This window comes from Vipera ursinii (assembly GCF_947247035.1).
Source record: "Vipera ursinii genome assembly, chromosome: 3".
NCBI lineage: Eukaryota > Metazoa > Chordata > Lepidosauria > Squamata > Viperidae > Vipera > Vipera ursinii.
Window position 1 is genome coordinate 81,387,988 of NC_139516.1, and position 13,797 is coordinate 81,401,784.

The 13,797-nt window shown below is 42.7% G+C and overlaps 1 protein-coding gene across 1 annotated transcript in view; it reads left to right on the forward strand.

Moving 5' to 3' along the window:
• The first annotated feature begins 3,239 nt into the window (after positions 1-3,239).
• Positions 3,240-13,797, forward strand: part of LRRC8C (leucine rich repeat containing 8 VRAC subunit C) — a 35,348-nt gene continuing 24,790 nt past the window's right edge. The window contains exon 1 of the mRNA XM_083359322.1: positions 3,240-3,413. The gene's annotated coding sequence lies outside the window, so the exon portion shown is untranslated. The remainder of the gene's footprint in view (positions 3,414-13,797) is intronic.

Genomic DNA, 13,797 nt, shown 5'->3' on the forward strand with positions numbered 1-13,797 from the left:
GATCCTGGAGGCCTCGCTATGCAGTTTGGTATGTTTTGTGACTGCTAAAAATGACCAGTAATTTCAGATTGCCTTGCAAGCCCGATGTTTAACAGCTCTATATGTGAGTAGGCTATTTTAGCCCCTTGCACTACACTGTGCACATTCATCGATACGCATATTAATCCAATCACCACACACCAGTACCGGAAGCTCAGAGCCACTGCGTGTGAACGCGCCACCATCTTGTGAAAAAAAATGATGCTGAAAAAAGTAATTTTCATATACATGTAGGCCTAAGTAGATTTTTTTTGCAGTTTTTCATTATAATTTTTGTTGCAGATGCCAGGAAAGGTAAACAGATAGTGTGTCCTTGTGTTCCCCATCATTTGTTCTTCTAGTTATCAATGTCCTCAGTTGCCTATTCAGATACCTGGTAACCCTATCCCATAGTAAATCACTATCTTGCCTCTCCCACCTCTGTTTGAAGTCACTGCAGTTATCTGATTTCCCCAAAAGATAATAAGTAACAAGCTTAACAGATGTATACACTTTCAGCCTGCCCTTGGATGGTGCTGTCATAAGGACACACAGTAAATAATGGCTTAAGCTTGTCTTAGTCATGGGCTGGAGTTAAGACGAAGACAACATTAAGGGAGTACAACAACAAAGAAGCTGTTACCAAGACATGTTTACTAGTGAAATATACTACAACTAAGAGAGAAGCAACCTAGAACTAAGGAGAAATTTCCTGACAGCGAGAACAATTAATCAGTGGAACAACCTGCCTCCAGAAGCTGAGAATACTCCAACACTGGAAGTTTTTAAGAAGAGACTTGACAGCCATTTGTCTGAATTGATATAGGGTTTCCTGCCTGAGCAGGAGGTTGGACTAGATGATCTCCAAGGCCACCTAATGAGAAGGAAGGACTCACTGGAAAAGAGCCTAATGCTGGGAAAGATTGAGGGCAAGAGAAAAAGGGGACGACAGAGAATGAGGTGGCTGGATGGAGTCACTGAATGGACTCCAGAAGATGGTAGAGGACAGGAAGGCCTGGAGGAACATTGTCCATGGGGTCACGATGGGTCAGACATGACTTCGCAGCTAACAACTACAAATAACAACAACAATATAAAAGCTGCTATTTTTACAGAGGGATTTTCCTTTAGAAATCCCAGGTTAAAATTACTCAAATGGAAGTGATCAAGTCCATCATTTATGGCATAAAGTCATTTTCTCTTACACTACAGATGTCAGAAGCAAGCTACATGCAATCTTACTCATAGCACATTTAAACATGTTTAAATGAAAAAGCAGATTCCTAATTTAAAATATGTAAGTAGATTCTATGCTTCCCTCTCCATCACCATAAACTGTAGCTTCAAGAAAATACTGGGGAAGTATTTTTCCTAAAATTAAAAATGATGCCCTCCCATCCCAAATTAAGAGCAAGTTTTAAATTGGGACCCCAGAATAAGATTGTCAGAGTAAGCATACTTATTTCTGCAAAGGAAAAAAAATCACCAGAGTAAGTAAACACACAGTTAATGCTATATGTATTAAAGCATGATTTATTTTAACCATGCTTTCTAGGTTTAAACAATGGTCAAGTTTATAAATGCTATACCATTATTTATAAATCACAGCAGTTGGGCATATGCAATACACTAAACTAGACCAAACCATATTAGCACAATTCATAACATCAGTCATTTTTCATTCACATTCATCTAAATACAGAGAATGCTTTCCAGTGTCTGGGGTTTGTTCAGTTTGGGCTTAATTCATGGAATGATTTCAGCCTCCATGGCTGACAACAGAGTGTTTCCCATCATTCCTGCAGACCTATAGCAACTGGATCTCAATTACCCCCCACTTCCTCCAGAGACAGCAGGAGGAAGGGGAAACATATTCCCCATAGCAGGTCCTTTCCTAGATGTTGCATGATGTTCAGTTAGTTATCTTACTACTACTGTAAAAAAGCTAAAGGTTCCCCCACACATGCGTGCTAGTCGTTTCCAACTCTAGGGGCCGGTGCTCATCTCTGTTTCAAAGCCGAACAGCCAGTGCTTGTCCGAGGACGTCTCCATGGTCATGTGGCCAGCATGACTAGATGCCAAAGGTGCACAGAACACTGTTCCCTTCCCACCATAGTGGTCCCTATTTTTCTACTTGCATATTTTTCTACTTGCATTTTTATGTGCTTTCGAACTGTTAGGTTGGCAGAAGCTAGGACGAGTAACAGGTGCTCACTCTGCTATGCGGCACTCAGGATTTGACCCGCCAAACTGCTGACCTTCTGATCGACAAGCTCAGTGTCATAACCCACTGAGCCGCCGGGTCCCCATTACTACTGTAGCCCACCAGAAATAATAACAGCTCTCCATTCCTTATTGGCAAGGGCTAAAATGAGCTTCAAATAAGGACTGGAGAACCTGTGTCCTTCTGGAAGTTGCTAAAATTCAGAGTAGATTCAACCAGAATGATCAATGAGGGAAGATATGGTTCTAGTTCAGCAACATCTATATATGGGTGTGGGTGTGTATACATACACACACACACACACACACAAACACACACACACAGAGAGAGAGAGAGAGAGAGAGAGAGAGAGAGAGAGAGAGAGAGAGAGAGAGAGAGGGAGGGAGGGAGGGAGAGTGTGTCACTGACTAACTACCCAGATTCTCTGTCTCCAAGTAGATCATTGGATGATTTGGGGCGGGAAAGGGTTCCTTTAAACCTATTGGCCGCCGCCCAGTGACCAACCGTATAAGTAGCTGTGCAGAAGCTTCTGTTTCAGCTCTGTTCCCGTTTTACTTCGATAAAGCAACTTTCCTGCTTGCAACCTCTCGTCTTGCTTACCCCCTCCAAAGAACTCACTGCACAACAGTGGTGATGAAGCATCAATGAGGTGGGCGAGGTTCCTTTCTGAACAGACCCCCCCCAATAGGTTGCAACCTTGCATATCGGCACGAATGAGTTCTTCCTAGCGGAGATAAGCGCGAGCAGAGTTGCCCGGTGAGCAGGCATTCTCAAAACTACAGCCGCCGTTGTTGCAACGAAAGCGGGGCGCCGCATCTCTCCTCCACCGGTCCACGTCGGAGCCAGGGCAAAAGGCATCCCCAGCGGAAACCTCCCGCCGCCTCCCTTGCGCAGTAGCAGCCTCCAGAAGCCACGTGCGCGTCAGCGTCGAAGCAGGGAGTGGCTCGGAGGTGGCGGCCGGCAGCCGAGGCAGGAGGAGGAGAGAGAGAGAGAGAGAGGCGGGACCGGGGACCGCGGCCTCGAGTCGCCGCTCTCCGCACAGAGCTCGGCGCGGAGCATCAGCCGGACGCCGCGCTAAGCTGCTATGGAAGGCGCCGGAGCCCACCTCGGCTTCGCGCTCTGCCGCTGCCCGTGAATTGTCTCCAGCGCGCGCGGCGCTCTTTTCAGCGTGGTGAGTCTGCCAATCAATCAATCTTCGGGTTTTGGGCGGCGGGAGGGGGGGGGGAAAGAGAGATGGAGCGCCTCTTGTCTGCAGCCACTTGGCGCCCCTTCGGTCGCCCGGGCGCCGGAACGCGGCAACTCCGGCTGGCGAGAACTTGGGAGGGAGGGGGAGGGTCTCCTAGAAAATAAATGGGGGGGGGAGTTATTAACCAGTGTCGCTCTGGAAAAACATCTCAACGCCGGGGGGGGGTCTTTTACCCATGCCATCCTGGGGTTTTTTTTTTCTCTTTTTTTCATCGAATAAGAGACTTCCCCCCCCCCAAATTCGGCTTTTGGGTTGCTGCGTTTTTTGGCGGGGAGGGCGGCCGGCCGGCCGGAGGAAAGCGCGCTCCTCAGGGAGCCTCTTTCCCTCCGCCTGGCTGTTCTTGGGAGTCGACTCAGGAAGCCTTTTCCTTCACCGCCTTGAGCCGGCGGTGCCTCTTCGTCTCCTCCCGACGTGCCACAATGAGGCGGCCCGTGAAGTTTTCCAGAAGAAAACTAACCTCCTCCCCGCTGCGGGTTGTTGTTGTTGTTGTTGCCTTTGGGTTTGGGCAGACTTCCAGCGGAGCCCCGGCCGTGGCTCCCTTGAGGAAAAGTTTCAACAACAACCCGTCCCCCCTAAGTTAACTTTTTCTAGACTCTGCTTTCGGCGAGGGAAGGAAACGGCGGGGGAGGGCGAGGGTGGCGGCCACCTCTTGGCTGAGGCCGGGGCACGCGGGGAGGCGCGGGACGTTTCCCGCCGCTGCCGACGCGTCTTGGCAGGCAGAAGCGATGGAAGCCGAAAGTGGCGTTTCAGGGCCGGCTACCGCATGAAACTAGAAGAGGATAGGAAGGGGTGGAAAAGTGGCAACGCTTAGCAGCTTCAGTTTCGGGAGGGCTGATTTATACTCGACTCAATATGACGCCCTCCTAACGTGGCTTCCTTACTCTGGGTGGCCGTGACGGCTGGGGATGATGGGAGAGGTATTCCCAACGTCTGAGAATGTTAGATGGGTTACAGTATCTTAGGGGAACGATGAGTTGCACTGTAAGGAGGTTTTCCCCTTGAGGTATTCCACCCACCTCTCTCTCTGTGTAAAGAGGAACTATATATGTATGTGTGTGTCTGTGGCTTCTTCAGAAAAGAAGAAAAAACTTCCTCCCTTTTCCAGCACCAGCTGTGGTGATTCACTTAGTGACCGTGGCAGGAAAAGTCGTAAAATGGATCACGCCCATTTTACGACTTTTCCTGCCATGGTCACTAACTGAATCACCGCAGTTGGTGCTGGAAAAGGGAGGAAGTGTTTTTTTTCTTTTCTGAAGAAGCCGAAGACACCAGCCTGAAGATGACAAGTGGGACCTCGTCGAAACGTCAAGACACTATCAATCTTACACGGGAAAAGACCCGAATACGCCAAGACCTATATATATACTACTGCCTGTGGATGGCCTTCAGTTAGGCCGAAACAGGAAATAAAGATTTGTCCCATGTTTGGGGCCTAGCAAGGTAATCTAAATAGTTAACAAGCATTTAACATATATACATACATACATACATACATGTATATACACACACACACCTCAAAAAAATAAAGGCAACAGAAAATAAGACATCCTACTATTAAATACAGTACATTGTATTGTTTAAGTGTTCCCTTTATTTTTTTGAGCAGTGTGTATATGTGTGTGTGTGTGTGTGTGTGTGTGTGTATATATATATATATATATATATATATATATATATATACACACACATACACACACACACACACACACACACACAAAAATAGTCATGCTGCCAACTCATATTGAATAGTTATTGTCATTCCTGCTGCTATACTACAAAGGGGGGAAATGGAATTATTAGGGCAATGTTAAATAGCTCTCACATTTCCAGGGACTGTAGTGAGACACAAATAGGGAAATATTTACTTGCCGATGGAAAACCTTTGGATTCTCTTTTTCCTCATCCTCAACTAATGTGGTCATTGTTTTGGGATTATGGGAACTGAAGTCTAGTAACATCTCAAAGGCTTCTCGCTTCTCCAAAGGATCTGGTGGAAATTATGATAAAGCAGGACTTCAGAAGTGGTGGAAAATTTACTGAGCAACTGTCCTGCCTTCTTCATTTAAAATTATAGTCTTATGGTTATCTGGTAATAAGACTCATTAATTAGCTATTTTGGCTGTGCATACAAAAGATTGTGCTTTTGGAACAGATTTCATTTGCAGTCTTTTAACTGTTGTTTACAGACTAAGATACTCTATCTACCGTAAGAGATAAGTCATCACTTTATTTATGTGGTTTCCTAATTTGTGAGAAATTCAACCGTAATGAATAGATGGAGATGACTCAGAGAATGAAAAGCCTTGAGGTAACTAAGTCTGATTGTTTTCCTTTCACTTAAAAATAGTTTCTTGAGCTATGTTATAGAGTTTTGTTTTTATTCTTGTTGATATGAGATGGGTGTTGGCTGCCATTATGGTTTGTAATTCCGTTAAAGAAACTGTGAGTGTATTGTAAAAGCTCCCATATACACATTAATGTCTTATTCCTTTTGGAAAGCAAGCTTATTTCATGTTGTAAAACACAGAAGATTTTGATTTTTCAATTTAGGACTGCCTACATGTTTTTGATAGGCTTATTGGTGGGTTGCATTTTTTATAATGGGGACTTAACTCGCCAGAACACAATAGATAAGACTGGTAGGGCAGTGTTGTTTGAGGGCTTTATCAATTTTGGGGTGATAGTGAGGAAATTTGGATATTTTTTTTCAAACTGTTGCAGAGAAAAAAACGATAGTTGTGATGTTCATCCAGGGAGATGATATGACCACAAAGTGGCTGCCTGGATGAACACAGCCCATCACAATTATCAGATTTTTCCCTTTTTCTGTATGGGCTTGTCTGATCATAAGACTCAGAATTGGAGGAGCAGGGACTTCTGAATTTCACCTTGCAGCTCAGGAGCCAATAAGCTCTCAGATGAGGTTCAGGAAGAGCTTTTTGAAGAATGAGCCTGCAATTCCCAAACAGTCAATTAAGCAGAAGCACAACAGTCAACCAAGTCACCTGAAGTAGACCGTGAATACGTGTAGATCCTCACAACACCTAGAAAGATTGGGTGAGTGCAGCCACTCCTCATTTAGCAGCAACTATTTGCAAATATGATGGTAATTTAAAAAAAAATCATTCCAACCAATTCATTCATTTATGGCCAATTTTTGTGAGCCTGACAACAAAAGCCTTCAGTGTAAAACTGATTCAGCCACAGCACCAGCCAGCAGAGGGTTGTTGTACTCAACTAATTGAGGTCAGGGACCTGAGTTTGTTAGCTTGCAATTAACACATTTTAGGGAAGCTGTGGGAGAAAAACAGCTCCCGAAGAGAGTTTGTCTAAGGCTAAGCAGTGTCTCTGCCCTGTGAGGGGACAAAAACAGGGTCAGGCACAAGACACTATAAGATAACTTTGTATGAAAGAGATGGCAGCAATTAGTGATCTTTGCAGCATATCTCTCTCAGACATGTCAGGCACGTGTTCCATTGTGACCATTTTGCTTAATGACCAAATGGTTGGAACAGATTGTGGACACTAAATGGGGAGAGGGTACAATTGTTCAGTGAGCAAGATGTCTCATTGGCTTAATGAAGAAAGAGCTATGACACAGGCAAATGGACACATGCTATAAAAGAGGGCTTTGAGAGTCAGATTTCTCTGGGTAAATAATTTTCCAGCCTTGGACTTGGCTTCCTGATTGTCTGCTGTTTCCGACTCTGTAACTCAGGAGTCCCCAACTCCTGGTCTTTGAACCAGGACTGGGCCGCGGCATGCAGCAACTGGGCCGCACAAATAAGCAAAGCCTCATCTGTGAGATCCAGGCAGCACACAAAACCACGCCCCCTCTGGTCCACAGAAAAATCTCTCTCCACGGAACTGGTCCCTGGTGCCCAAAAGGTTGGGGACCTCTGTTGTAACTGTTTTGTAAACTAGTACAAAACTCCACTCAGGTCTGATGCTTTGGTGTTAGATTTGCCTGCGTGGGAACTCTGGCTTATGAAGTATGTTGGGTGGCTTTTCAACTCATCTTCCTCTGCTGTGAAGAGATTTATAGCCACCATAAAAACATTTTGTATTTGCTAGCACAGGACACCCTCTCACCATCCTCTCTGACTTAACAGCAAACTACCAGGTCCCTTTAAATCTTTTTTCCTTTCCTTTCCTTTCCTTTCCTTTCCTTTCCTTTCCTTTCCTTTCCTTTCCTTTCCTTTCCTTTCCTTTCCTTTCCTTTCCTTTCCTTTCCTTTCCTTTCCTTTCCTTCTTTCCTTTCCTTTCCTTTCCTTTCCTTTCCTCAGCTGGGCCAGCGTATCTACCTATCACAGTGATTTCCTAGCTTGCTTATGAGCCCTGTGTGGTATCTAGTGACCTGGAAGTAAAGATGTAGGTTTAGAAAAAGTATTCTGGTTTTAAAAAAAACCTCTCTCTTTTTTCTCAGCTTGGGAAGAGCAGAGGCTTAGTAGGCACCAAGGGAGATGTTCAGTCTCATGACCGTGTAAATCATAGGATTGCATTTAATCTGCTTATTGCTATTTCATTGTCTATAAACGGTTTGGTCTGATTGCATGCTTCCTTGGTGGCAGCATCAGTTTACAGCTAAGTAAGTGTTAGGTGCAAAAGACCAGATTCACAGGTGAAGGTCCACTAAAGCTATCCCAAAAGTGCTTTTTGAAAATGCAACTGGACTTTGTTTTGCCTGAACTGAAAAAGATGCTTGGATAAGAAGCAAAAACATCTTCAAGTCCAGTTGCCTTTTGAAAAAACACATTTGGGACAACCGTGACCTGGATGACTTTCATAGACATCCAATAAAGCTGATTTATTGCTAAAAGCCTATGGACAGAAATCTCAGCTAACACTTGGCCCCTGGATAGAGTTAAAGAGTCAGGGGCACTCAAGGCGGTTGGACTTAGTTCACTTCTGGCTACGTAGGGATTCTAGCCTGATTACTCTTTTCACTGCCTCCAGGCTCTGCAGTTCCTTCCCTTATAATAACACATGCACCAGAGTATCTCATGCAATGTAAGGAAGCTTATGGAAAGAAGCTGACGTTCTGTGATATTGACTAGACTGCCCAAACTTCAGCTGCTGGGAGACTTGCAGTATTCTCTTTGTAGACTAGCATTGGTCATTCCATCTTATTTACTGCCAATCTTTTAACAATAAACAAAAGTGACACATTCATTTGAATTGACACATCCAGAGCTGGAAGATGAAGCTATATTTGGCTTTAAAAACTAGTTTGTGGGCCTATATAGGATTGGAAAACGTAGTTCTTTTAAGCACCTGTGGTTTGTGAATCATTTCCTTTTTTCTGCTCGTTTTAAATCAGTTGGAACACACAGATGTTTCTTCCTGCTTTTCCGCTCAGATTATTGTAACTCGCGTACAATTATTTTTCTACTCAAGATGGAGCAAAGAAATTGTCCTATACGAAGACTGACTTTTTATTTATTTATTTTTATCCTGCCTCTATTTTTTTTAATAAATAACTCCAGGCAGTGAACACTCTTTCCTCCTCCTGTTTTCCCCACAACTATCAGGTGAGGTGGGTTTGGCTGAGAGTGATTGGCCCAAAATCACCCAGCCAGATTTCACACCTAAGGCAGGATGAGAATTCACAGTCTCTTCGTTTCCAGCCTGATGCCTTAACCACTAGACCAGGGGTAGGCAACCTTGGCTCTTTTATGGCTCGTGGACTTCAACTCCCAGAATTCCTGAGCCAGCCATGCTGGCTCAGGAATTATGGGAGTTGAAGTCCACGAGTCATAAAAGAGCCAAGGTTGCCTCCCCCTGCACTAGACCAAATTGGCTCACATTTCACTTAGTGTTAATTGCCCTTGAAGTCCTTGGTTTCAGATAGATCTTTTTCAACTTCAGGCAGAAATGCCAGCAGTCGCGCAGTATACCGTTCTGAAATGGGGTTCTTTCTTACGGGTGTGGGAGAGATTGTGGGGAAGTTGAGAAAGGAAAGGCCCAGCTTTCAGCTGACAGCTTTTCATAAACTGCAACTCAGCCCAGCTGAAGAGAAATCTCGGAAGAGGTTTGCTGAAAATATTCAAAAAGTCTTCACTGCAGTTAATTCACTATACACGAGGCTGAGAAATTGTTACTAACAGGTTTAAAGTTTCTGTACTTGCCACAAGATATTTTTCAGGTAGTATCTTGACTTATGACCATAATGGAGCCTGTCAATTATGGTTGGAGGTTATGATGGTTGTAAAGTGGGTCATTATATAACCAACCTAATTTTACAACCTTTTTTTTAAATTTCCAGTGGTCATTAAGTGAACGTGGGATGCTGCAAATGGCTGTAAATGCGGGCTGTTTGCCAAGCACCCAAATTGTGGCCATGTGTTCTGGTGGAACTTTGGAATTGGGTCGTAAGTACCTTTTGTACAGTTAGTCCTCAATTTACAACCAGTTGCTTAGTGACTTCATATGATCACTAAGCGACTGGTTGTAAATTGAGGACTAGCTGTGCAAAATTCTGTGCGTTTCTTGAATTCTTAGTCTTGCCTACCTCTGTGGGGTTTGGCAAGGTTCTATTTTGTGTCTGTTTTACAACATAATGTTTTCATTGTTACCCCCTTTTGATCTTCCTTCACAGAAACACAAAAAGAATATCTTATTGTCGAGGAGGAAGCTGGCAAAGCAGGAAGTAGCATGTCTTGGAACAGAGATGTCTGTTTTATAAATACTTTGTAGAGGGTCAAAACAGAAAAGACCCCCACCCATTCCCAACAAAGTTGTAAGAAAGAAATTCAGGGGTTTAAACACACTTATAAAAAGAAGTAGATTCTTAAACTTTGTAGTCCTTATTCTTTCCATTGTTTCATAATTTGCCTTTCTGAAAAAATTTTAAGGCGGCATTTTGAATTCTTGGGGGAAAAATGTATTACCATGGTTTGGAGAAAAGCCTGACATCTATAAATTTCTGCAGGTTATTCCTATTTAAGCTTGGGTGAGGGAAAAACTGATGTGAGAGTGATACCAGTGTAGCTTTTGCTGATAGCTCCATGAATAAATAGTTGTTGAATGTAGTGAACTCCAAATTTGGAGGGAATGTCTCATTAGCTGAATTTTGCATAACCCTTACACCCTACAAGAGGAGTTTGTAAAAAAGACCCATTTTACATCGGTCACAGCATCCCATACTCAGGCAATCGTCATTTGTGGCCTTCACAACTGGCTTCCAAAAGGCAAAAAGTAGAGGAAAGCCAGCAAGAAGTCAAAGGTCGCAGTCACATGACATTGCACTTAATGTCCATAGGTGATTTGGTTAATAACCAGACCAGAACTGACATTGTAGTTGAGTGTAGTCACAAGAGTTTTCTTTCACAACCACAGTATAAAGGATATGTTACCAGTTCCAATTACAGTCTGTAATTGTGGGCTTTCTATATCTTTATTCCTGTGAAAGGGAATGAGGTTTTACCAACAGCGGTATGAAAGGCTATAAAGAGAATTATGTTAGTTTCATCCCCATCTCATATATGTAGAGGCAAATTTGTATATTTTTCCCCATTGAGGCTCTCTAAGACATTGGCCCCCACCTGTCTGGCGCCAGGGATTAGTTTTGGGAAAAAAATGTCTTCCACAGATCAGGGCAGGCGGGGCAGGGGAGGAAAATGATTCCACACACAACCTAGATCCTGCGCATGTGCAGAGAAGCTTCACTGCTTTTGTGGACCGGTTCCTAAGGGTTGGGAACCCCTGTTCTAAAAGACTGAGAAGCTGGTGGTATATGTGAAACTATCCAGTAGTTTGGCTCAGGACAGAAATTAAGATCCACTTCAAAAAACATTTCCAATTCTGGTTTAGAAGCAAGCCATAATTGTTTTAGCTAACTTGAACTGCTCAAGCAAGAGAAGGTATAAAGGATATGTGTGAGGTCCTGGCACATTTTTACCTCCCAGAATGCACATTATGTGGTTGAAGATAAGAAAGGTGTATGTAATCTCTGCCATTCGTTACAGAAGTATATTTTGCTAACTAAATTGGAACTGCATGGAGATACTATGGACCACTTGAATCAGACTAAATACAGATAGTGCTCGACTTAAAACTGCAATGGAGCCGAGAATTTTTGTTATATATCACGACAGTCGTAAGTCAAGGCACTCATTTGACTGACCTGGTTTTATGTCATTTTTGTGGTAGTTGCAAAGCAAACACCATCGTTCTCAAGTAAACCCATTGTCTGCAATGCATTTTTTTTTTGCTGGAAACCAGAAGTAAAGCTAGCAAAAAAATAATAATCATAAATTGTAGTCAGGTGACCATGGGATAAAAGGCATGAATTGTAGTCAGGTGACCATGGAATGCTGCAAATGTTTATAAATGCAGGCCGAGTACCCAAAATGCGATCATGTGACTGCATGGGGGGGAGGGCCATCAGAACTTCAATTATATGTTGTAAGTACCTTTTGGAGGTTCATTGGACCTAAGCAACCAGCGTAAGTCAAGGACTACCTGTAGTTCAAAATATTCTACTTGAATCACAAGTATGCATAACTATTCTGGGCTTTTGCTGAACAGACAGGGAATCAAATTTGTTCTCACTGGAAGTGTGCAGGATGATACATCAAAAGGCTCCTTTCTGCAGCTTTAGCTTTTGGTTATGACTTCTGGTAATACAATATTCTGGAAGGGCACTACTTCTGTGAGTTTGTTAGTGTGGCAATTCTGCATATAATGAAAAAAGTGAATCTTAAAAGTCAAGAATTAATTTTAGACAAAATAGTAAATGCTAAAAATAAATTGTTACGGGAAGTAGTTCTGTTCCAATATTAGAATGCGGGGACGATGATCTCTGTGTGTTGTGGGGTGGGAGGTTTAAGTCTTACATTTTGGCTGGCTTCCGATTCTTAATCGAAAACATTTTACTTAGAATACTTTCCACAAAAAAAGCCAGAGAGGTAGAAGTATAATTCTGTGTACAGATAGTCCTTGACTTATAACAGTTCATTTAGTGACCATTTGAAGTTACAACAGCACTGAAAGTCATTTAGGACCGTTTTTCACACGACTGGCAGAATCCTCATGGTCATGTGATCAAAATGCAGACATATAGCAGCTGGCTCATAACTTGAAACATTCCTAGTGTGTGTTTTAATTATCTGCAACTTTATGAGATGTCAGATACTGAATTGTAGAAAAGTAGTAGGTTGAAGGTATTTAGCGCTAAATTTGCAACAATAATGTTGGTTTCAATAATATTTTAGAGCTTTGGGTCTCAAATAGTGTATTCCATGTGCTTCATACATCACACTAGACCCAGGGGTAGGCAACCTTGGCTCTTTTATGACTTGTGGATGTCAACTCCCAGAATTCCTGAGCCCAGGCATGTTGGCTGAGAAATTCTGAGAGTTGAAGTCTACAAGTCATAAAAGGGCCAAGTTTGAAGACCCCTGGAATAGATCAATAGCGTCTTTCTAGCCAGCTGTGCTGGCTCAGGAATTCTGGGAATTGAAGTCCACGAGTCATAAAAGAGCCAAGGTTGCCTACCCCTCCACTAGACTATGGATTATATACTGCTCAAAAAAGTAAAGGGAACACTTTTAACACAATGTACTAGGATGTCTTATTTTGTGTTCCCTTTATTTTTTTGAGCAGTATATTTTCCATGATTTGAGTAATACAGTTGTTTTTTTATTCAAATAACATGGAAACTGTTATTTGCAACCACAATAACAGATTTTAAACAACAAAATATGCCAAAATTCAACCAACAGATGAGCAATGTACGTTTGATCTCCCTTTTCATTTCCCTATCTTAACTAAGAAGGTGGATTACTGCAGAATTAAAAGGTAGAGGAATCAGAAGTGATTTCCAGTGTAGATCCACAGATGAAACAACAAACACGCATGTCAATTGGAGGGAGGAGATGAATGAGAAAATTGAAGCAATTGATTTTATTAAAGTATGGTGTATTTGTGAAAAAATAACAGTTGCTATATATTGGATGATTTGTGAAAAAATAACAGTTGCTATATATTGGATGACTTTTTTGGGCAGCCTACCCCAAAATATGTCATGCTCAGTGGGAAAATTATTCTAATAAATTTGTAGAAATGCTAAATTAGAAGCCCCACGATTGAGTTTTTCTATTTAGAAGTGTCCCCCAACCTGGTGTCTGCAGTTTTGTTGAATCTGCAGTCCTAGAATTTTCAGAGCTTGTAAATAATTGCAGACACTGTAGTTTAAACTTATTTGGAGAACAGGAAATTGGGTGTAGAAGTTAAGATATTAGAAGAGGAAACCAAGGTTCAAATCCTACTTAACCGTGGAATTCACCAGACAACTTTTAGCCTATTA